The 23,486-nt window shown below is 44.6% G+C and overlaps 2 pseudogenes; one reads left to right on the forward strand and one right to left on the reverse strand.

The window, feature by feature from the left end:
- Nucleotides 14,478–16,348, forward strand: Gm13108 (predicted gene 13108; annotated as a pseudogene).
- Nucleotides 21,721–23,243, reverse strand: Gm13104 (predicted gene 13104; annotated as a pseudogene).

Here is a 23,486-nt window from a genome sequence, read left to right on the forward strand (position 1 = left end):
GAGGCTTGAGTGAGGGTCTCCCTTCAGGGGTCTTTCATTTGGGGGCTCGTCCGGGATCAGCGCGACCACCCAGAGGTCCTAGACCCACTTAAAGGTAAGATTCTTTGACCTGTCTTGGTCTGGTGTCTGTGTTCTGTTTCTAAGTTTGGTGCGATCGCAGTTTCGGTTTTGCGGACGCTCAGTGAGACTGCGCTCTGAGAGGGAACGCAGGGTGGATAAGGATAGACGTGTCCAGGTGTCCACCGTCTGTTCGCCCTGGGAGACGTCCTAGGAGGAACAGGGGAGGACCAGGGACGCCTGGTGGACCCCTTTGGAGGCCAAGAGACCATCTGGGGTTGCGAGATCGTGGGTTCGAGTCCCACCTCGTGCCTTGTTGCGAGATCGTGGGTTCGAGTCCCACCTCGTGTTTTGTCGCGAGATCGTGGTTTCGAGTCCCACCTCGCGCCTTGTTGCGAGACCGTGGGTTCGAGTCCCACCTCATGCAGAGGGTCTCAATCGGCCGGCCTTAGAAAGGCCATCTGATTCTTTGAGTTGCTTGTGGTCGACGCGAAGTCGCCGCCGCTTTTGGTTTCTTTTTTGTCTTAGTCTCGTGTTCGCTCTTGTTGTGTCTACTATTATTCTGGAAATGGGACAATCTGTGTCCACTCCCCTTTCTCTAACTCTGGAGCATTGGAAGGAGGTGCAGGTCAAAGCCCACAACCGGTCGGTGGAGGTCAGAAAGGGTCCGTGGCAGACCTTTTGCGCCTCCGAGTGGCCAATGTTTGGAGTAGGCTGGCCACCAGAAGGTGCTTTTGACTTGTCACTAATCGCCGCCGTCAGGCGAATTGTTTTTCTGGAGGAAGGGGGTCACCCTGATCAGATCCCCTACATTGTGACCTGGCAGAATCTCGTCCAATTCCCACCTCCGTGGGTCAATTCTTGGACCCTAAATTCTTCGAAACTGACGGTCGCGGTTGCCCAGTCTGATGCAGCCGGAAAGTCCGGCCCGTCAGCACCCCCCAAGATTTATCCAGAGATTGACGACCTCCTCTGGATGGACTCCCAACCTCCCCCTTACCCCCTGCCCCAGCAGCCACCTGCAGCCGCCCCACCACAGGGACCAATAGCGAGAGGGGCTCAGGGACTGGCGGGGGGGACTCGGAGCCGCCGAGGCCGAAGCCCCGGGGAGGAAGGGGGGCCGGATTCAACAGTTGCCTTGCCACTTAGAGCACATGTGGGAGGGCCAGCGCCAGGACCTAATGGTCTCATTCCTTTACAATACTGGCCTTTTTCCTCTTCTGATTTATATAATTGGAAAACCAACCACCCTCCCTTCTCAGAGAACCCCTCTGGGCTTACTGGGCTCCTTGAGTCACTTATGTTCTCCCATCAACCCACTTGGGATGATTGTCAGCAGCTTTTACAGGTTCTTTTCACCACAGAAGAAAGAGAAAGAATCCTGATAGAGGCGAGAAAAAATGTTCTAGGAGAGGACGGCACACCCACTGCCCTCCCTAACCTTGTGGATGAGGCTTTCCCCTTGAACCGCCCCAACTGGGACTACAACACCGCGAAAGGTAGGGGACGCCTCCTTGTCTATCGCCGGACTCTAGTGGCAGGTCTCAGAGGAGCCGCTAGACGGCCCACCAATTTGGCTAAAGTAAGAGAGGTCTTGCAGGGGCAGACTGAACCACCCTCAGTCTTCCTTGAGCATCTCATGGAGGCATATAGGAGGTACACCCCTTTTGACCCCTCGTCAGAGGGGCAGAAAGCCGCTGTAGCCATGGCCTTCATTGGTCAGTCCGCTCCCGACATTAAGAAAAAGCTGCAAAGTCTGGAGGGGCTCCAAGATCATACGCTCCAAGATTTAGTAAAAGAAGCAGAGAAAGTCTATCATAAGAGGGAAACAGAAGAAGAGAGGCAGAAGAGAGAGAAGAAAGAAATGGAGGAGAGGGAAAATAGACAGGATCGCCGTCAGGAGAGAAATTTGAGTAAAATTTTGGCCACAGTTATAAATGATAGACAGTCAGGAAAAGGTAAAACAGGGCTCCTGGGCAACAGGGCAGTGAAACCGCCAGGTGGCAGAAAGATACCACTGGAAAAAGACAAATGCGCCTATTGCAAAGAGAAAGGACACTGGGCTAGAGACTGCCCTAAAAACCGGGAGCGATCCAAGGTCCTGACCCTAAAAGATGATTAGGGAAGTCGGGGCTCAGACCCCCTCCCTGAGCCTAGGGTAACTTTGTCCGTGGAGGGGACCCCCGTCAACTTCCTGATAGACACCGGAGCAGAGCATTCAGTACTCACTAGCCCCCTAGGCAAGCTAGGCTCTAAAAAGACCATGGTGATTGGAGCCACTAGTAGAAAATTTTACCCCTGGACGACCAAACGAGCCCTACAGATAAACAAGAACGTAGTGACCCACTCCTTCCTGGTGATACCTGAGTGTCCTGCTCCCCTCTTGGGGCGCGATTTGCTAACCAAGCTAAAGGCTCAAGTCCAATTTACTTCAGAAGGCCCACGAATAAGCTGGGGAAAAGCCCCCGTTGCCTGCCTTGTCCTCAACACAGAGGAAGAGTACCGGTTGCATGAAGAGCAACCCAAAAATGCAGTCTCTTCAGGCTGGCTAACTGCGTTCCCCAATGTCTGGGCAGAACAAGCAGGAATGGGGTTGGCTAAACAAGTGCCTCCGGTTGTGGTAGAACTTAAAGCTGATGCCACCCCCATCTCGGTAAGACAATACCCCATGAGCAAGGAAGCTAGGGAGGGCATCCGGCCTCATATCCAGAGGTTGCTAGACCAAGGAGTTTTAGTGGCCTGTCAGTCCCCCTGGAATACACCACTTCTGCTGGTTCGAAAACCAGGGACCAATGACTATCGCCCGGTGCAAGACCTCCGGGAAGTTAACAAAAGGGTCCTGGACATTCACCCCACAGTCCCAAACCCGTACAATTTATTAAGTTCTCTCCCACCCGAGAGAACATGGTATACAGTCCTGGACTTAAAAGATGCCTTCTTTTGCCTGCGCTTGCACCCTAAGAGTCAGCTCCTGTTTGCCTTTGAATGGAGGGACCCAGAGGGCGGACAGACTGGTCAACTAACCTGGACTAGGCTACCACAAGGGTTCAAAAATTCCCCCACCCTGTTTGACGAGGCCCTCCATCGGGATCTCGCGCCTTTTCGCGCTCGAAACCCTCAGCTTACCCTACTACAGTATGTGGATGATCTCTTGGTCACGGCGGCCTCGAAGGAGCTGTGTCACCAGGGAACTGAGAGGCTCCTCACAGAACTGAGTGACTTGGGGTATCGAGTTTTGGCTAAAAAGGCACAAATCTGTCAAACTGAGGTAACCTACCTGGGGTATACCCTCCGAGGGGGTAAAAGATGGCTCACAGAAGCCCGGAAGAAGACTGTTATGATGATCCCATCGCCAACCACCCCACGGCAAGTATGTGAGTTTCTGGGGACTGCTGGCTTTTGTAGACTCTGGATTCCAGGCTTTGCAACCCTAGCAGCACCTCTATATCCTTTGACTAAGGAAGGGGTTCCTTTTGAGTGGAAAGAAGAGCACCAAAGAGCTTTTGAGGCTATCAAGTCGTCTCTAATGACTGCCCCCGCGCTAGCATTACCAGACTTGACTAAGCCTTTCGTCCTATATGTGGACGAGAGAGCGGGTGTAGCCAGGGGAGTGTTGACACAAGCACTGGGACCCTGGAAGAGACCTGTAGCCTATCTGTCAAAAAAATTAGATCCCGTTGCTAGTGGATGGCCCACATGTCTGAAAGCTATTGAGGCAGTAGCCCTGCTAATCAAAGATGCTGACAAATTGACAATGGGACAGCAGGTGACTGTTGTAGCCCCTCATGCCTTGGAAAGTATCGTGTGGCAGCCACCTGACAGATGGATGACAAATGCCCGAATGACACACTATCAGAGCCTGCTGCTAAATGAGCGTGTAACCTTTGCGCCCCCTGCCATCCTCAACCCAGCTACCCTTCTCCCTCTAACAAATGATTCCGTCCCAGTACATCAATGTACAGACATCCTCGCTGAAAAAGCTGGGACCAGAAGGGACCTGACTGACCAACCCTGGCCTGGAGCTCCCAGTTGGTATACGGATGGCAGCAGTTTCCTGATAGAGGGGAAGCGAAAGGCTGGAGCTGTGGTGGTGGACGAGAAAAAGGTAATTTGGGCAAGCGCTTTGCCTGAAGAAACATCGGCACAAAAGGCTGAACTTATAGCGCTTATACAAGCCCTCCGAGAGGCTAAAGGTAAGATCTTTAACAGCTACACTGACAGCCGGTATGCTTTTGCTACCGCACACATCCATGGGGCCATCTACAGGCAGCGATGGCTATTGACTTCGGCTGGTAAAGACATTAAAAACAAAGAAGAAATTCTGGCCCTGTTGGAAGCCATACATGCACCTAAAAAGGTAGCCATCATCCACTGCCCCGGCCACCAAAGAGGAGAAGACTTGGTGGCCAAGGGCAACCGAATGGCAGACTCAGTGGCAAAACAAGTTGCTCAAGGGGCCATGATCTTAACTTAGAAAGGTGATCCGCCCAAAAGCCCTGAGGATGAAAGGTATAACATAAAAGAGCTATTGTGGACCAGTGATCCCCTCCCATACTTTTTTGAAGGGAAAATAGAATTGACTCCCGAAGAAGGAATAAAATTTGTGAAAGGACTACACCAATTCACCCACCTGGGAGTTGAAAAAATGATGAGACTAATTAAAAATTCCCGATACCAAGTCCCCAACCTGAAGTCAGTGGCTCAAAAGATTATAGACTCCTGCAAACCATGTGCATTCACTAATGCGACTAGAGCCTACAAAGAACCTGAAAAGAGACAACGGGGAGACCGTCCTGGAGTGTATTGAGAGGTAGATTTTACTGAAGTTAAACCTGGAATGTATGGTAACAAGTATCTGTTAGTATTTGTAGACACTTTTTCAGGATGGGTTGAGGCGTTTCCCACTAAAACTGAGACTGCCCAGATTGTGGCCAAGAAGATCCTTGAAGAAATCCTGCCAAGATTTGGAATCCCTAAGGTAATCGGGTCCGACAATGGACCAGCCTTTGTTGCCCAGGTAAGTCAGGGCTTGGCCACTCAGTTGGGCATCGATTGGAAATTACACTGTGCTTACTGCCCTCAAAGCTCAGGACAGGTAGAGAGGATGAATAGGACCTTAAAAGAGACCTTGACTAAATTAGCCATTGAGACCGGCGGGAAAGACTGGGTGGCTCTCCTCCCTCTTGCGCTCTTCCGAGCCCAAAACACCCCTGGACGTTTCGAGCTCACTCCTTTTAAAGTTCTGTATGGAGGACCTCCCCCCTTAATGGAAGCTGGTGGAACATTGGTTTCCGACTCTGACCCTGTCTTACCCTCCTCTTTGCTTATTCATTTAAAGGCCCTAAAAGTGATTAGGACCCAAATTTGGGACCAACTGAAGGCAGCCTATACCCCAGGGACCACCGCAGTACCCCACGGGTTCCGAGTTGGAGACAAAGTCTTGGTCAGACGGCATCAAACCGGCAGCCTCGAGCCACGGTGGAAGGGACCCTATTTGGTGTTACTGACAACCCCTACTGCGGTAAAAGTTGACGGGATTGCCTCCTGGATCCACGCCTCCCACGTCAAGAGGGCCGCCAGTCAAGATGAAAAAAGCCACGAAGACAATTGGACAGTGGCAGCCACTGACAATCCTCTTAAGCTTCGTTTGCGCCGCAGGCGCCACCCTGAGCCTAGGGAACCATAACCCTCATGCTCCAATTCAACAGTCTGGAAAGTGCTTAATGAGGAGGGAAACATTGTATGGGCAACCACTGCAGTCCATCCCCTCTGGACTTGGTGGCCTGATCTCACACCTGACATCTGTAAGTTAGCGGCAGGATCCCCCAATTGGGACCTCCGAGATCATACTGATCTTAGCAACCCACCCTCTGAACAGCGGTGTGTCCCGGGCGGGATAGGGAACTCGTATGGATGTTCGGGGCAGTTCTACCGAGCTAATCTTAGAGCTGCACAATTTTATGTTTGCCCTGGTCAGGGTCGGAGCAAAAGGCTTCAACAAAAATGTGGATGGGCATCAGATTACTTTTGTGGTAAATGGACATGTGAAACGACAGGGGAAGCTTACTGGAAGCCCTCCTCTGACTGGGACCTAATCACGGTAAAACGAGGTAGTGGCTATGATAAGTCAAACCAAGGAGAAAGAAACCCCTATAAATATCCAGAGAATGGGTGCGCTTTTAAAAACAGCCCCCCAGGATCATGCAAAGGTAAATACTGCAAGCCCCTACTTATAAAGTTCACCGAGAAAGGGCAACAACACCGTCTGAGTTGGCTTAAAGAAAATAGGTGGGGTTGGCGAGTATACATTCCACTAAGAGATCCTGGGTTCATTTTCACGATCAGACTGACAGTGAGAGACCCGGCGGTGACACTCGTAGGGCCCAACAAGGTCCTTATAAAACAGAGCCCCCCAGTCGTACCAGCTCCCCCAAAGGTCCCGGCCGTACCAGCTCCACCAACTCCACAGCCCAACACGGTGGTACCCTTCCTAGGGACTAATACTCCCCTCATAAAGCCTACCTTGGCTTCCCCACCGCCCCTAGATACAGAGAGCCATCTGGTCAGTCTAGTCCAGGGAGCTTTTTTAGCTTTAAATAGGACTAACCCTAATATGACTCAATCATGCTGGTTATGCTATGCCTCTAGCCCCCCTTATTATGAAGGAATAGCTCAGATCAGGACTTATAATATTACTTCAGATCATTCTCAATGCCTTTGAGGAGAAAACAGAAAGTTGACTCTAGCAGCAGTTTCAGGAAGAGGGCTTTGTCTGGGCCAGGTACCTCAGGATAAAGGGCACCTCTGTAATCAGACCCAGAACATCCAGTCTAGCAAAAGTGGTCAGTATCTAGTGCCCCCCCTAGACACAGTGTGGGCTTGCAATACCGGTCTCACTCCTTGTGTGTCTATGTCTGTTTTTAATAGTTCCAAAGATTTCTGCATTTTGGTTCAGCTTATTCCTAGACTCCTGTATCATGATGATAGCTCCTTTTTAGACAAATTTGAGCATCGGGTCCGCTGGAGAAGAGAACCCGTTACCTTAACTTTGGCAGTTCTACTAGGATTGGGAGTAGCGGCTGGAGTAGGTACAGGAACCGCTGCCTTAATTAAGACCCCCCAATACTATGAAGAACTACGTGCAGCTATGGATGTTGATCTTAGAACTATAGAACAGTCTATAACCAAATTAGAAGAATCTTTAACTTCCCTGTCCGAAGTGGTGCTACAGAATAGAAGGGGATTAGACTTATTATTCCTTAAAGAAGGAGATCTGTGCTGCCCTAAAAGAAGAATGTTGTTTTTATGTTGACCATTCAGGAGTAATCAAAGATTCTATGGCCAAAATTAGAGAACGCCTAGATATACGTAAAAGAGAAAGAGAAAGCCAACAAGGATGGTTCGAAAGCTGGTTTAATAAGTCCCCTTGGCTCACCACTCTCCTCTCCACCATAGCAAGACCTTTAATTACACTTATGCTTTTACTTACTTTTGGCCCCTGCATCCTTAATAAGTTGGTAGCTTTTATTAGAAAAAGGATAAATGCAGTACAGGTTATGGTACTAAGGCAACAATATCGGGTCCTCCAAGAGGTTAAAAACTCGCTCTAAGATTAGAGCTATTTTCTAAAAGGAGTGGGGAATGAAGAATAAAGATAAAAAATTACTGAACTCTTCCTCACCCCAGAGCCCGACCCCTCCCATCTAGAGATTGTTCCCAGAACACTCCTGAACTCTTCACCCCAGAATGCATTCCTGAACTCCTCACCCTAGAGTTCAAACCCTCCCAACTAAAGACTGTTCCAAGAACATTTTTGAGATAAGGGCCTCCTGGAACAACCTCAGAATGAACCGGGTACATTGCCAAATAATAGGACATGACCCCTTAGTTACGTAGAATTCCCTTGGCAGAACCCCTTGTCCCTTGGCAGAACCCCTTAGTTATGCAAACTTGTACTTTTCCTGCCCCGCTCTCCCCCCTTGAGTTTTTTCCTATATAAGCCTGTGAAAAATTTGGCTCGAGGTCGATTCTCCTCTACACCATACTAGGTGCATGAGTTTCGACCCCAGAGCTCTGGTCTATGTGCTTTCTTGCTGTTGCTTTATTAAATCTTGCCTTCAACATTTTGAGTTCAGTCTCAGTGTCTTCTTGGGTCCGCGGCTGTCCCGAGGCTTGAGTGAGGGTCTCCCTTCGGGGGTCTTTCACTTCCATGGGTGTTTTGTTCCCATTTCTAAGAAGAGGCAAAGTGTTCCTCAGAAAATTGGACATAGTACTACCGGAGGATCCAGCAATACCTCTCCTGGGCATATATCCAGAAGATGTCCCAACCAGTAAGAAGGACACATGCTCCACTATGTTCCTAGCAGCCTTATTTATAATAGCCAGAAGCTGGAAAGAACCCAGATGCCCCTCAACAGAGGAATGGATACAGAAAATGTGGTACATTTACACAATGGAGTACTACTCATCTATTAAAAAGAATGAATTTATGAAATTCCTAGCCAAATGGATGGACCTGGAGGGCATCATCCTGAGTGAGGTAACCCAATCACAAAGGAACTCGCACAATTTGTACTCACTGATAAGTGGATATTAGCCCAGAAACTTAGGATACACAAGATATAAGATACAATTTGGTAAACGCATGAAACTCTTTAGCATTCTTAACTCAGCATAAAGTTGCTTATCTAGGAATTTAATTGGCTGCCATTCTGCAATTTCTTCGCTAGGTGGTGGTGTAGGCCTTATATTGAATTCCTCTGAAGTGCCTTTATTCTGAATCGGATGATTTTCCAATCTCTTTTCTATACCCTTCACTCTAACACTGAAGTTTTGAGTCTTTTCCTTCTTTACATCTGCCTTGTTCTGATCTTTCTTAAAAATGATATATGAAATAGCAATTATGGGGCTGGAGAGATGGCTCAGCAGTTAAGAGCACTGACTGCTCTTCTGAAGGTACTGAGTTCAAATACCAGCAACCACATGGTGGCTCACAACCATCCTTAATGAGATCTGGCACCCTCATCTGGAGTGTCTGAAGACAGCTACAGTGTACTTACATATAATAAATAAATCTTAAAAAAAAAGAAATAGCAATCATTATTGAAAATATAATTATATGTATGCTGATAATTGTAACAAAATTATGTGGGATCCAGGTCCCTCTGTCCTTGCACTTTCCTTTTTTTTTGTTTTGTTTTTGTTTTTGTTTTTTTGTTTTTTTGGGTTTTTTTTTTTTTTTTTTTTTTGGTTTGGTTTTTGAGACAGGGATTCTCTGTGTAGCCCTGGCTATCCTGGAACTCACTCTGTAGACCAGGCTGACCTCGAACTCAGAAATCCACCTGCCTCTGCCTCCTAAGTGCTGGGATTAAAGGCATGTGCCACCACTGCCCAACCCATTTATCTTTATTTTATTGTTGTTTTTTGTTTTCTCTTGTTTGAAACAGGGTTTCTTTGTGTAGCCTTGGCTGTCCTGGAACTCACTTTGTAGACCAGGCTGACCTTGAACTCAGATATCAGCCTGCTTCTGCATCCCAAGTGCTGGGATTAAAGGTATGCACCACCACTGCCCATCTCTACAAGGTTCTTAACTATCCTTTAGTAGCCTCTTTTTAATCTGTCTCATTTGTGGCTACAATTAGCAAATGAGCTACATATTGTAGCAGTGTTATCTTGGGGAAGATGAACTGGGTACTCACTAAGGCCTGATGTGGTTTGGCAGTTCTTAAACCCTCTTGATAAATGAATCCATGCCAATTGTACATTAAAACCAGTATCTACACCCATCCTTTCAAAGGTAAACAGGAGTTGGCTCTGGGAGGGCAGGAGAATGTTAAAGAATGTGTCTTTCAAGTCCAGGACAGTGTGTGTGTGTGTGTGTGTTTCTAGTAATAACATACTGAGGATAATGTATGGGTTGGGCACTGAAGAATGGATAACTTCTACCAGTTTCTTAGCCTCTTTTGGGTCCTGGAGTGTCCTAATATTAGTTCCTGATTTCAACACAGGCAATAAAGAAGTATTCCATGGGGACTTATGAGGAACCAGGATTCTTGAGTCCCATAGACAGTTGATGTGAATTTTGATGTCCACCCTGGACTCTGAAGACTTTGAGTACTGGTTGACACAGACAGGCTCCTTCCCTGTTTTTAATGGAAAATTATCGGGACCTGATGTTTTGCTAGCCTTGGCAAGTCAGTTTCAGCTAAACCTGAGATGTATCCACTGAAGCTCCTGCAGCATGAATGATCTGGGAGCTTGATCAACGTCTGTGATGTGAAGAGGTATTTTTCTCCCACAGGCATGGTTAGAGCCATGGGTTTCCCTTCCTTTGGGAAATTAACAGATATTCCTTTATCTTGAATGATTATTTGGGCTCTCAATTTATGCAATAAATGACTGCCAAGAAGAGGGTATGGATGTTCTGGAATAACAATAAAGGAATGGGCCATAGTACTTTTCTCCAAGGTCTACTTATGCTATAGTCCAGCTTAAGGCTTGGTCCCAACAACCCCCTGAACTAATGTCTGCCATTTGGACAGATGTCCTTCTGGGTGTGGTAGATCTGATAACTGAGCCCCAATGTTGACTAAGAATTGGTTTGTCCTCTGCTTTGCGAGTTACCCTAGGCTTTGGGAGGGACTCCAGGGCAAAAAGTTTAAGACCTGAGTCCTCTGCAAGGTTGAAGACTTTTGGTTTTGGTTTGTTGCAGAGCAGGCATTTATTTTTTACATTGGATCATTTCTTTAAAAAATGTACATTGGTTCTTTTGGAGTGGTGAGAGAGTTTTCTTGTCCCTGGTGGGAAGTTTGTGCCTAGGGGGCTTAGGGCCCTGTTGTTTTGGCATTTGATTCTCTTGGAAGGTTAACATCATTATCTAAGTAGTCCTCAATGCCTGTCTATTCTCCTGGTTCTCTCTATAGTTATAAAGTTAATAGCTACTTCTAGTAGTTTGGGAAAGTTCTCTCTCTCACATCCCTCAAACAATTATAGCTTCTTCATAATATCTAGAGCTGGTTATTTTTTGTTTAAGATTTATTCATTATTATATCTAAGTATACTCTAGCTGTCTTCAGATGCACCAGAAGAGGGCGTCAGATCTCATCACGGATGGTTGTGAGCCACCATGTGGTTGCTGGGATTTGAACTCATGACCTTCGGAAGAGCAGCCAGTGCTCTTAACCACTGAGCCATCTCTCCAGTCCTAGAGCTTGTTATTGATCTCCAGTTTTTCTATGCCTCTTGGTCAATTGGAGAATAAGTTTGTTAGGCTTCTACCAGTCTTCATAAGAACACACAGGGCCACTCATTTGGTTTTTTCATAACCTGATTGGTCTTTGTCATATTTTTAGGGCACCTGACAGCAGCCTGGAAACTTCCCAATAGGGTCTGGTAGAAGACCTTCAGGGACTCTTTACTTGCATCTTTAGTAGTTGGGGCAGGTCAACAGGAAGGCACCCTCAATGATGGCAGGGCTAATACTTGGACTATGGTCCTCACCAATTTTCTGGCTTCCTCTGAGATCTTTTCCCTTTCACTGTAAGTAAACAGGGTCTGTAAGAATTTTGACACTCATTCAAAGTGGAATGGTAGATATAAAATACAGCTTCGAAGAGAAAGGACAATCCCTGGGACTTTCAGGGAATTTTAGGTTTTCCAGTTATACAGGTCACTTGTAATGAAAAGAGATACAGAAATGCTTATTTTCTCCTTCGGGTGTCACATGTACTTGCCAGAAGGGAGGGATGAAAGGCGAATCTCTAGCAGATGGGGTTGGCAAAATACTGGAGTGAGAGTGGGGGATCAGAAAGAAATTCTGAGAAGAAGGTTTGGTGTGCCAAGACTGGGTTCCTCTATGAGAATGCAGGTCAGGGTAGACTGTGGGGAAGGAGTGGTTAGCATAGGGTTCTAAACCCTGGCCCTGGGCAGCTGATGGCAGGATGGCAGAGGTAACCTGGGAGGCACTGCAGACTAAGCCTGGGGAAGTACAGCATAGGGTGGTAGTAACATTTCTTCCTCTGGAGAATAACTCCTGCCTTAGGCATCAAAGCCAAGAGGGACAGAGTAAATTCTTTCATAGGTGCAGAAAGATAAGTTTTGAGAAGGCTCTGCCACTAAAAGGGTCCAGGGCATAATGTATGGGACCTGATCAAGGCATATTGGTTGTCACAAACGATGATTTGGTTAAAAAAATTGTATTAATTAATTAATTAACTAATTTTTTGATTTTATAAGACAGAGTTTCTCTGTATAGCCTTGGCTGTCCTGGAACTCACTCTGTAGACCAGGCTGGCCTCCAAATAAAAAATCAGCCTGTCTCTGCCTCCCAAATGCTAGGATTAAAGGCGTGCGCCACCACTGCCAGGCTACAAATGATGATTTTTAACCCTGGATAACCCATACAAGTTAAAAGAGTGTTTAGAAGGCCATTTAACATTAAAGAAAGGCCATTCAATTTGGTAAAAAGGTGCAGAGTTTCCCTGGGAAGTCTGCATCTCCTGAAATATTGACCTTCTTCCATAAATCCTTCATATGTTGTAAAATAAGGTCCAGTGGTATACAGAAAATAATTTCCATAATCTCAAATATAAAATGAGTCATAGACCAACACAGAAAAGGGGCACAGTGTGCTTTTCTGTCCAATGTAGCTCACCCTGAGTCAGGGCAGGCTGGGAAATGTTAAATTCTGCCAATCAGGAGAGACTGGAAGAGGACAGCATAGAAAGTCTTCCCCTCTAGGTCTTCAGAGCCCTTTATCTGTATATTATCTGTATAGAATTCCTTGGCTTTTCAAGAGCAGCAGGATTCCTTAGAGGGCAGGGACCACTAACAGATACCACATACACACCTGATTTCAGGTCACTTGGCAACACAACTGTGTTCTGGCCTTGTTATGACAATGATTCCATTATGGCAGAACTGATACAGTTATGAAAAGAAGAGAAAAGCAAGGGAGTGGGGGATGGAAGAAAGGATGGAAGAAGACATCCAGGTAGAAAAATAAAAAAGACAGGAAAAGAAATAAACAAAGGAAAATGAAAAATAAAGAAAGAAACAAAGAAAAGAAAACAAGGAAAGCATTAGTGTGTGAGCAATGTCTCTAGAAATGGGTCTTTATTTTCCACTTTTTTCTTCTTTGCATAAAGACTTAAGTGAACATATTCTACTCCATATCCTCTGCTGAGGCAGGAGGATTACTGAGACTTACATGTGAGTGCAGTCAACATAATGTATTCCAGATAGGACTTTGATACAGTGTTTGATCTTACTTGGAAAAGTATCAAAAATAATAATTTAAGTAAGATAATGTATTCCAGAGTTCAGTGTTTGTGGAAACATGCCATGGATGTGTCTGGGACTTTGACCATAATGTCAGAGTTTATACTTACCCACATCTGATCCACCCAGTTTATAAATGTAAAAGCACAAATAGAATTGAATGTGTAGCTGATCAATCATCCAATCAGGTGGCAGCTTTGGTTCAAGAGGTGGGGCTCCACAGGGAAGGTGTGAGGGGAATAGAGAATATAAGGATTTATAATGGCCAGATAAGACACTCTGAGCTTTGGAGCCTGCAGTGACTATATGTCCTTGCTGGGACTGGAGCACCTGATTGCATTGTCCAAACCAGATAAGTCATTCTGGTCACTCGCTCCCGCATGCTCTCGTAGGCCCTACTTGCTCAATCCAGGTTTGCTGTGGCCCAAAGATTTATTTATTATAGATAAGTACAATCTCACTGTATTCAGACACACGAGAAGAGGGCATTAGATCTCACTATGGGTGGTCATGTGGTTGCTGGGATTTGAACTCAGGAACTTTGGAAGAACAGTCAATGCTCTTAACTGCTCAGACATCTCTCCACTCTCCATTTATTTTCAAGCAGCAAATCTCACTTAGCCTGGGATAATCAGAACTCCATATGTAGCTAAGTGTCATGAAACATTGAGTGTTCAGCCTCTACACCCTGAGACCTGAGCCTGCAGTGCCTTGCTATTTTATACATGGCTGAGGATGCAACTTGATGGAAATGAGAAATTTTTGAAGAGAGTTTTCCTCAAAAGTTCAGCGTTCAGGTTTGTATCTCCATTTACCTGCTTCCTAGGGGCAATGGATTCAGGGAATCAGTGGTTGTTATTGGGCAGAATAACAGGGAAGATCAGTTCAAATGGGTGCTGTGGATCTCCAGGAGGCCCTACAGGAAACTGTAGCCTTGAGAAAGGCACATATTGAATAATGAGAAATACAAGGTTTCCAACACTGCAGGAGAAATAACTGGGGTCCCTTATAATTTTTTTTTTTGTAATAATGTGGTAAAGAGGTTGTGTTTTTTTTTCCTAAAAAAATTCTGCCTTTAAATGTTTCCATAGCATCTGACTACCTGAAGATCATAATGAGCTTCAATTCCCCTCCCAGCCCACCCCCCAATTCTGCAGCTGGTCAGAAGAAGCCTGGTGAAAGATGAAGCCTTAGTCACCTTTGCTCTGGAGGCCCTGCCCATGAAGCTCTTTCCACCACTGTTCAAGGATGCTTTCACTGGCAAACAACATAGCATCCTGAGGGTGATAATGGGAGCATGGCCCTTCCTCCAGTAGCCCTGGTAGAGACTCCCTACCTGGAGACCTTGAGTTTGTGCTGGACGACCAAGGAAGGAAAAGATGTGCTTCAGGAGATCTGTCAGAAGCTGGAGTTTGGGCCTTCTCTGTTTATAATCACCTAGTGCTTCTTGAGGTATCTGGGCAAGGCTCCATCCAGGAATTGGAAAGAAACACACACTGAGACCTGGGAACCCTTGCATTGGTAGGCAGAAGACAAACCTTCAGAAACACCTTCTCTGGGAAGTCTGCATCCCCGTGGAGTGGCTTGCAAACTGAGCGATGAAGGAGAGGCATATTACAGAGATGATTCCTCTGTCCAATCTCCAAACTCTACCTGCTCCAGCATTTCTATTTGAATGCTATCTGCTTTCTGAATGGCTGCCTGAACCAAGTTCTCAGGTGAGGAGTGACAGGGAGGTTTCTCCACAGGCGAGAGCTAAACTTTTTTTCTGTATTTGATGAAGCATTAGTGTACAGCTGTGGCTTCCCAGCCATTGTTGAATTTATATCGAATTTAATTGACCTTAGAATGGTTGATCTAGTACTCTTTCTGATATTCTAGCATCGTAAGCTGTCACCTCAGTAAGCTCTGATTCTCACATATGTGTTCATAATTTAGAAAGTGTCTCTTCTAGAAACCCAGATGGAGGGAAAACAGGTCTGAAGGTATGACATCTTACACCATATGGCATCCCATGTCAGCTCTCTACTCAGAACTATATGAATAGTTTTCTTCTGCCTCTGATTCCTCCATGGGTCAAAGGCTATTTGAGCACAGGTAGGAGCTGAGGGGATGAGAAATAAGCTAATAATTGTGGTCATAGGGAAGCTCTATGAACTGAACAGAGGCTGTGCTAGGAAGGTGGGGCTCATTGAGCTCAAGGTTTGCAAAGCAAGGAGTACTAAATGTTTCATGTATGGTCCTTTTGTGTTCTCCTGTTCATATCACCTATCCAATGATATGGCTCTGTGCTTGACAGATCAGAGGGAACTGTGGAGCTGAGGGCAGAAACAGTCACAGTGATGGTGTGTGCCCTCTACATAAAATGACAAGACTTGAGTTGGTAACTCTCTGTCAGGGAGCATTTTAGTCTTGACTTGATGTGTTCAGGATGACCTTGGGCATAAGTAGCATCTGATACCTGAAAGGTAAAACATTCTCTTTACTATTGTCTTGAACTTTCTTGAGATGATCTCCTTTGCCCCCATCTCATGATTAAGAGAGGTCCTTAGAAATCTCTGTAATCACTTGGGGAGCACTGTCAGAGTCAATCATGAGTTATCTGTCCCAGCACCTAAATGTCCAGCAGAGCAAACATCTGGACCTGAATGGCATTCCCTTTTTATAGTTAAGTCATCTACTTCTAGAAAGATTGCTAGAAAGTCTGACAGCTACACTGCAGACCCTAATATTGAAGGGATGTATGATTATGGACTTCAAAATCAGTCTTTTCCTGCCTTCCCTGAGCCAGTGCTCCCAGCTGACTGAGGTAAGTTTTGTGAAGAACTTCCTGCCCACGTGTAGCCTAAAGAATCTGTTGAAGTACACTTCCAACATGAGACAGCTGACTTTGGGAAAGTATCCTACTCACCATGAAGACATTGATGACATCTTGTTATACAGATTTGTACAACTCTGTTCTGAGCTTATGGACACACTCAAGGTTATAAGGCAGCCAAAAGAGGTCTGCTTTGGGCTGGAGGGAGAGATGGCTCAGTGGTTAAGAGCACTGACTGCCCTTCAAGGGGTTCTGAGTTCAAATCCCAGCAACCATATTGTGTCTTACAACCACGATGAGATCTTTTGCCCTCTTTGTCTGAAGTCAGCTTCAGTAAACTTATGTATAATACATAAATCTTGAAAAAAAAGAAAAGATGGGCAGTGGTGGTGCACAATTTTAATCCCAGCATTTGGAAGGCAGAGGCAGGCAGGTTTCTAAGTTTGAGGCCAGCCTGGCTACAGAGTGAGTTCCAGGATAGTCAGGGCTACACAGAGAAACCCTGTCTTGAAAACAACAATAAACCATAAACAAACAAACAAACAAACAAAATGAGGTCTGGTTTGTGAATATGAGATATCTAGATTGTCATAGATTCTGTGTCTACAAAAAGACCATGTTCTTGTTGGGAGTAAATATGGGGAGGTCACTGCTAGGCTCTGAGAAATAAAAGCCATGACTCAATGACTCATTAGAGGCACACAACATGTACCTTCAAGCATTTTTGGATATTCCTGGGAAGAAAAGCTAGTTTCTTTTCTTTTGAATTCAAATCCAATCTTTCAGATTTGAAGTAAGACTGTTGACATGGTGAACCAGATGTTATTTTTAGCCTAATGTCTACAGTACAGACCTAGCCTGTACTGTAGGGCTTGCATCCCAGCACTTTTTTTTTTTTTGGTAAGTTTTATTTATTCTATGTATATGAATAGACTGTTGCTGTCTTCAGACACACCAGAAGAGGGCATCAAATCCCTTGGTTGTGAACTACCATGTGGCTGCTGGTAACTGAACTCAGGACCTCGGGAAGAGTAGTCACTGCTCTTAGCTACTGAACAATATCCAATATCTCCAGCCCTCATCCTAGCACTTTCTTTTTGTTTTTTTCTTTCTTTCTTTCTCTCTTTCTTTCTTTCTTTCTTTCTTTCTTTCTTTCTTTCTTTCTTTCTTTCTTTCTTTCTTTCTTTCTTTTTTCTTTCTTTCCTTCTCTCTTTCTTTCTTTCCTTCCTACCTTCCTTCCTTCTTTCTTTCTTTTCTTCTTTCCTTTCTCTCTTTCCTTCCTTCCTTCCTTCTTTCTTTCTTTTCTTCCTTCCTTCTTTCTCTCTTTCTTCCTTTCTTTCTTTCTTCCTTCCTTCCTTTCTTTCTTTCTTTCTTCCTTTCTTTCTTTCTTTCCTTCTTTCTTTCTCTCTCTCTTTCTTTCCTTCCTTCCTCCTTTCTTTTTTTCTTTCCTTCTCTCTTTCTTTCTCTCTCTTTTCTTTCTTTCTTTCTTTCTTTCTTTCTTTCTTTCTCTCTCTCTTTCTCTCTTTCTCTCCTTCCTTCTTTCTCTCTTTCTTTCTTTCTCTCTTTCTCTTTCTCTCTCTCTCTCTTCTCTCTCTCTCTCTCTCTCTCTCTCTCTCTCTCTCTCTCTCTCTCTCTCCCTCCCTCCCTCCCTCTTTCTTTCTTTTCTTTTTTTTTTTTTTGAGACAGCCTTGGATGTCCTGGAACTCACTCTGTAGACCTGGCTGACCTTGAACTCCGAAATCTCCCTGTGTCTGCCTCCCAAGTGCTGAGATTAAAGGCATGTACCACCACTGCCAGCCTAATAAAGGACTTTTGAAAAAGAGTATGTTGTAAGCTTTTCACTTACTGAGTAAGATTTGTTTTAAACTCTCATAATTGCATGCAGTGCATTGTGCTCACCTTGTCCCAATACTCGTATCATTTTGTGTCTGCCCTGTCCTCCTAGATTTTTCAGAGTAAATAATGACTCAATATGCCTCTTCTCTTCTATTACAAATTATAAATTGCTTTGAGTAACAGGTTTTAATTGCTAAGGTTGTCTTCAAACTTGAAGTATACCCAAAGAAGATCTTGAAATTCTGATCCATATGCCTCAAAATCTTGATTCTGGAATGACACTCATTTCCACCCTGTTAAGTTCTTGCAATGCTGATGGGAGGGCTGGGCATTTGTGATTCTAGGCAGAAACTGTTCCAATGCTGGTACATCTCCAGAATCTTTTCCTGGTGTGAGTGGATGCACCCCATTGCTGTGCCTCTGCCATCTGAGCAGCTAATATAGAAGATGGCTAAAAGAGCATCCTACTCAACTGTTTATTCCAGAACACATTTTATGATGATGACAAGCTGTTTTTCAGGACATCCTTTGAGAATAATTTGAGGAGAGTTGTGGGACTGTCTATTGTCAGGAACAGAATAAAGCTATGCTGATTCATACTCAGAACCACCTGGGTCACATGTGAATAAAACTCATCAAGGTGTGTTGCCTTACAGGAGTCATCCTATGGAAGGGGAGTCAAGAGGATTTCTGGGAGTTGGAGTTTCAAATAACTTTATGGGTTCTGTTTAGATCCAGCACAACTCAAACACCAGGTCAAGACAGAAAACAAAAATTTATTTTCATCAAGCCACTTCAGATCAATTAGGGAAGTAGATAAGACTCCACTACTGAAATGTACTTGACCTCTATCTACTAAGCCAGAATGTTATAGAGCTTTGACGCTTGAAAACCAAAAACATCTTTAGCAAATTACAGTTCCATTCTTTCCCACCAATTGGGACTCAGGACTAGGGGACTTTCCTAGGAATATTTCTTTTTGTGGTACATTTATCATTTTCTCATTGGTCGGTTTACTCAACCTTGGAGGCTGACTTACCTGGTATTCATGTCCCAATTTGCCAACCAGGTTGTCAATTTTCTATGTACATGTCTGTATCCGCCAAGCAGGATGTCTGTTACCAAGGGAGGTCTTGAAACCTTATACTTTATTTGACCACTATTCAAAATGGAAGCTTTACTCAAAATGGCTTCAGTTTGGTTTCTTTCTTCAAACTTAATCTTCGGGGGGGACAGAGTGATGGTTCAGTGCTTAAAAGCATTGGCTGCACTTCCAGAGATTCTGAGTTCAATCCCAGCCACTACATGGTAGCTTATGACCATCTATAATGGAATCTGATGCCCTCTTCTGGCACACAGGTGTACATGCAGATAGCATACTCATATACCTAAAGTAAACCCATAAAATATTTTTTAAAAGGGTTGGAGAGTTGGCTCAGTGGTTAGGAACATTGGGTGCTCTTCCAAAGGTCCTGAGTTCTATTCCAAGCAACCACATGGTGGCTCACAACTATTTATAATGAGATTCAATAGCCTGTTCTGGCATGCAGGTGTACATGCAAACAGAGTACTCATATACATAAAAATGAAGAAAGAAAGAAAGAAAGAAAGAAAGAAAGAAAGAAAGGAAGGAAGGAAGAAAGAAAGGAGTTTCAACAAACGTAAGCTTCAGAACAAGACCAGGTCTCATAAACAAATTCCAAACTAAGTATATGAATACCAACTGAGTAAAGAAAAGAAAAGAAAAAAGAAAAGAAAAGAAAGGAAAAGAAAAGAAAGGAAAAGAAAAGAAAGGAAAAGAAAGTTCAGTGGTTGAAAGTCATTCAGTGATCAGGGCCCTCCCTTTTAGGGTAGCCTCAGTTGCTCTCCTTTTCAGAAAAGGAGCTCTAGTAATCTAGACACTGAAAACTCCTTTTTATTATTTAGTGGGACTGAAGCATCCAGCAGATGGCAGTATTGATTGGGAGGTAGAGCTGGGAGGCAGAGATATGAGGAAACTCTTTAAAGAGAGAAAAGACTTTGGAAGTCCTGAAGCCCAGGGTCAAGTGTCTGGCTCCATTATGCTCAGCATCTTTTTGTTTTGTTTTGTTTTGTTTTTTAATCAGCCCTCATAAGTCACTTACGTGACTTCTCTACATTGTGTTAATCTGTCATGTCCAGGGACATAAAATTGGTGATTACACAGTAAAGTTTGATTTGTGGGTCTTCAGGGGAGCTAATTAAAGACATGGTCTTGATTCTAAATGAATTTATTTTTAGTTTCATTTTTTCTTTTTTCTTTTTTTTTTAGATTTAATTCCCTGGTTGTCTTTTATATATCTATGTATAAATAAATGTTATTCAACTATCATTCCAGTCCTACCAGTAATTCTGCATATCCAGACATCCCGCAGAATACGGACTTTGTATAAGTCATGGTATCTTTAATACAAGGAATGGAGCATGCATTCTCACTGTGTACAGTGAGGGATTTGTTAGTAGCAATGACCCTCCCCTACAACACAATGGTTTCTATGACATGTAAGTGCTCTCCCTCTGAGTAGGAGACACAGGGTGGGTTAGAGTGACACTGGGGAGGGAAGGTGAGAAGGGACTCAGTTATAAACTCGTATGCCTCAGCTGTAATTCGGTGTTTTGAATACAGGTTTTGGCTTTCTGTTTTTTGTTTTTGCTGCTGATCTTGTTACATGCACTCATGTCAGGACAAAGATGAAATATGCAAACTTTAAAATATTCATTTTTCTCTAAGATCCAGCTCAGTAAAAGATTACCCCAGTTTCCCTGCAATTTTAAACTACAAGATCAAAGCTAATAATTTGTTATAAAAGTTATATATTGAAAAGAAATAATGAAAACACACTTGGGAAATGTTTAAGAGAAACTATGCAGGGCTAGTTCTGCTGTGTCAACCATGTTCCCAATATTCAATCACATGCCACCAGCACAGACCCAGGCGAGGCCTGTGGACCTAAAGCAAACTGTCCAAAACCAGCTCAGCAACATCACGGCCTGGTGGTCTGTTCTTCTGATGCATCTGCATCTCTTTTTTTTTTTTTTTTTTTTTGGTTTTTTGAGAAAGGGTTTCTCTGTGTAGCTCTGGCTGTCCTGGAACTCACTTTGTAGACCAGGCTGGCCTCGAACTCAGAAATCCGCCTGCCTCTGCCTCCCAAATGCTGGGATTAAAGGCGTGCGCCACCACGCCCGGCTGCATCTGCATCTCTTACATTCAGCTCTGTTCTGTCTTGGTTAGACTCTCTCTTATTCACCTGTCGCTGTTTTTGTTTTTGTTTTTTGTTTGTTTGTCTGTTTTTGTGTTTTGTTGTTTTTTTTTTAGATTTGTTGTTTAAAAGATAAAATTTCTGTAAAACCTAAAAAATGTTTTAAAATTTGCTGAAACTGTAACAAATGCGCAATTATATTTATTTAGAGTAATACCCTCCATGGTGTTACTTCAGCCCCTGAAAAATGCCGGAGGAGCATTAACAAAAGATTTAAACTACTGTGCAGAATTTCACCACGAAAAGTGTTTAAAGGCTGGTGCAAAATAGGAGGCAAGCCGGGCGTGGTGGCATACGCCTTTAATCCCAGCACTCGGGAGGCAGAGGCAGGTGGATTTCTGAGTTCGAGGCCAGCCTGGTCTACAGAGTGAGTTCCAGGACAGCCAGGGCTGCACAGAGAAACCCTGTCTCAAAAAACAACAACAACAAAAAAAAAAAAAATAGAAAATAAAAGCAAAATAGGAGGCAAATTCTAAACCATTTTGGCTTCTTGGGAACAAAAACCGCTGCATGTGAAGTTGGCAGCAGGCTCATCTCTTCTGGTGGCAGGTGCGCTTGTGCTCTTTGTGCCAGTGCTCCTGCTGGCACTAGATGGAGCAGTAGGCCGAGCTCCAGCAGCCATGGTACATGGCCTGCCGCCTCCTCACAGTTGTAACACCACTGCTTCTTGATCTGAGAAATGAGCTGCTTGTGCTGCGCCGCTAGTTCCTTGATCTCCTCTACAAATGCTTCCTTACACTTTTCCTTCACCTGCTTACACTTTCTGTGCATCTCAGCCTGCAGGTTGGCTACAGCTTTGTTCACGGCTTGTCTTTTTCTTCTTCCATTTCAGAACGCAACTTTTCCAGCTCTTGACAGACCACTCTCTCTGTTTCCCGCTTGTGTTCCGACTTCATCCTGTCTTTAAAGTCATTAAAATTTTTGGTATACTTGTCGTGGCACATGCTCTGACAAACACCATTGCTCATCATCTGAGTGCTTTGATGCAGATGCAGCATTCCTGGGGAAGAGGCATTTAACTTCCTGGTCTGGGTTGACACTGACACCCTGTCAACTGGCTGAGGCATTGTGGGGATTTCCTGTCTGAAACTTACTGCTTCCATTTCTGGCTCGGGTTCTTCCTTTCTGGGCTCCACACTCTGATTACATCGTCCTTTCTTTGCTCTTGGCTCTTGAGTGACCTTCAGCGGTTCATTACTGGTCAAGGAGATACTGGATTCTGCCTCTTTCTTACCTCAGTCATCATTCTTAGACTTCCAGAACCTTCCTTCATGGAGGAAGCCCTGATGCAGTTCCAGCTCATCACTGGCCTTTTTCAAGCCCATGCTGTGCTTCACATGTAATCTGTGAACATTGACTGTAATATCCTGAATATTTTCAAAAGGAATCCAGGCTCTCTGGTGGTATGGCCAAAGAAGCAAACACAAACTTGACTGTATTCTTTCTGCATGACTTTGGCTGGCCAAACCCCAAAATCTTTCATTTTAGCCCAAAGCAGCTCATGATTAGATATGCAAGGGTAGCAGAACCAGTTGTCGGGCCGTGGGTTTGACAGGTAGAAGCAGTTCTTGCAAAGCTGCAGCTCGTCCAGCTCATGGTACGCGTCTTTATATCACATCCTTGCAATGTCCCCTGGCTCCCTGCTCCATAGCAGATCACTGTTGTGCAGAAGCAGCTGTGTGTCAGCCTTGAACTCCACTTAACTCCAGTACTTCCCCTCATTCACCTTCCTTGTATGGTAGGGACATCAACAGCTGAATGGGCCAGGATGCTTACTGTCCTTTCCTTTTTATTAAGGTCTATGACCTGCTTTTTCATAGGGGAGACACTGAACTTCAAGGAGATGCCCATTTCCTGCTTGTTAGAGTGCTTCATCTTAATGCTCCAGCAAACTGGGCACTGCCAGTGACTATTGCTGTCACTAAGACTGAACTCATCAGACAAACACTTGGAATGATACACATGAAAACACATGTGGAGCCACCATGTGGTTGCTGGGAATTGATTTAGGACCTCTGGAAGAGCAGTGGTGCTCTTAACTGCTGAGCTGTCTCTCCAGCCCTGGATTTTGATTTGTTGTTCACAGCTGGGCCTTTATTTTGAAAATGAAATTAAACTTTCCTTTCTAACATCTGTGTATGAAGTACTCTCAATCTAGTTTAATGGAATATTTCCTATTCTTTCTCATCAGAAATTCTGTAGCCATCGACCTAATGAAA

The sequence above is a fragment of the Mus musculus genome, chromosome 4, assembly GCF_000001635.26.
Source record: "Mus musculus strain C57BL/6J chromosome 4, GRCm38.p6 C57BL/6J".
NCBI lineage: Eukaryota > Metazoa > Chordata > Mammalia > Rodentia > Muridae > Mus > Mus musculus.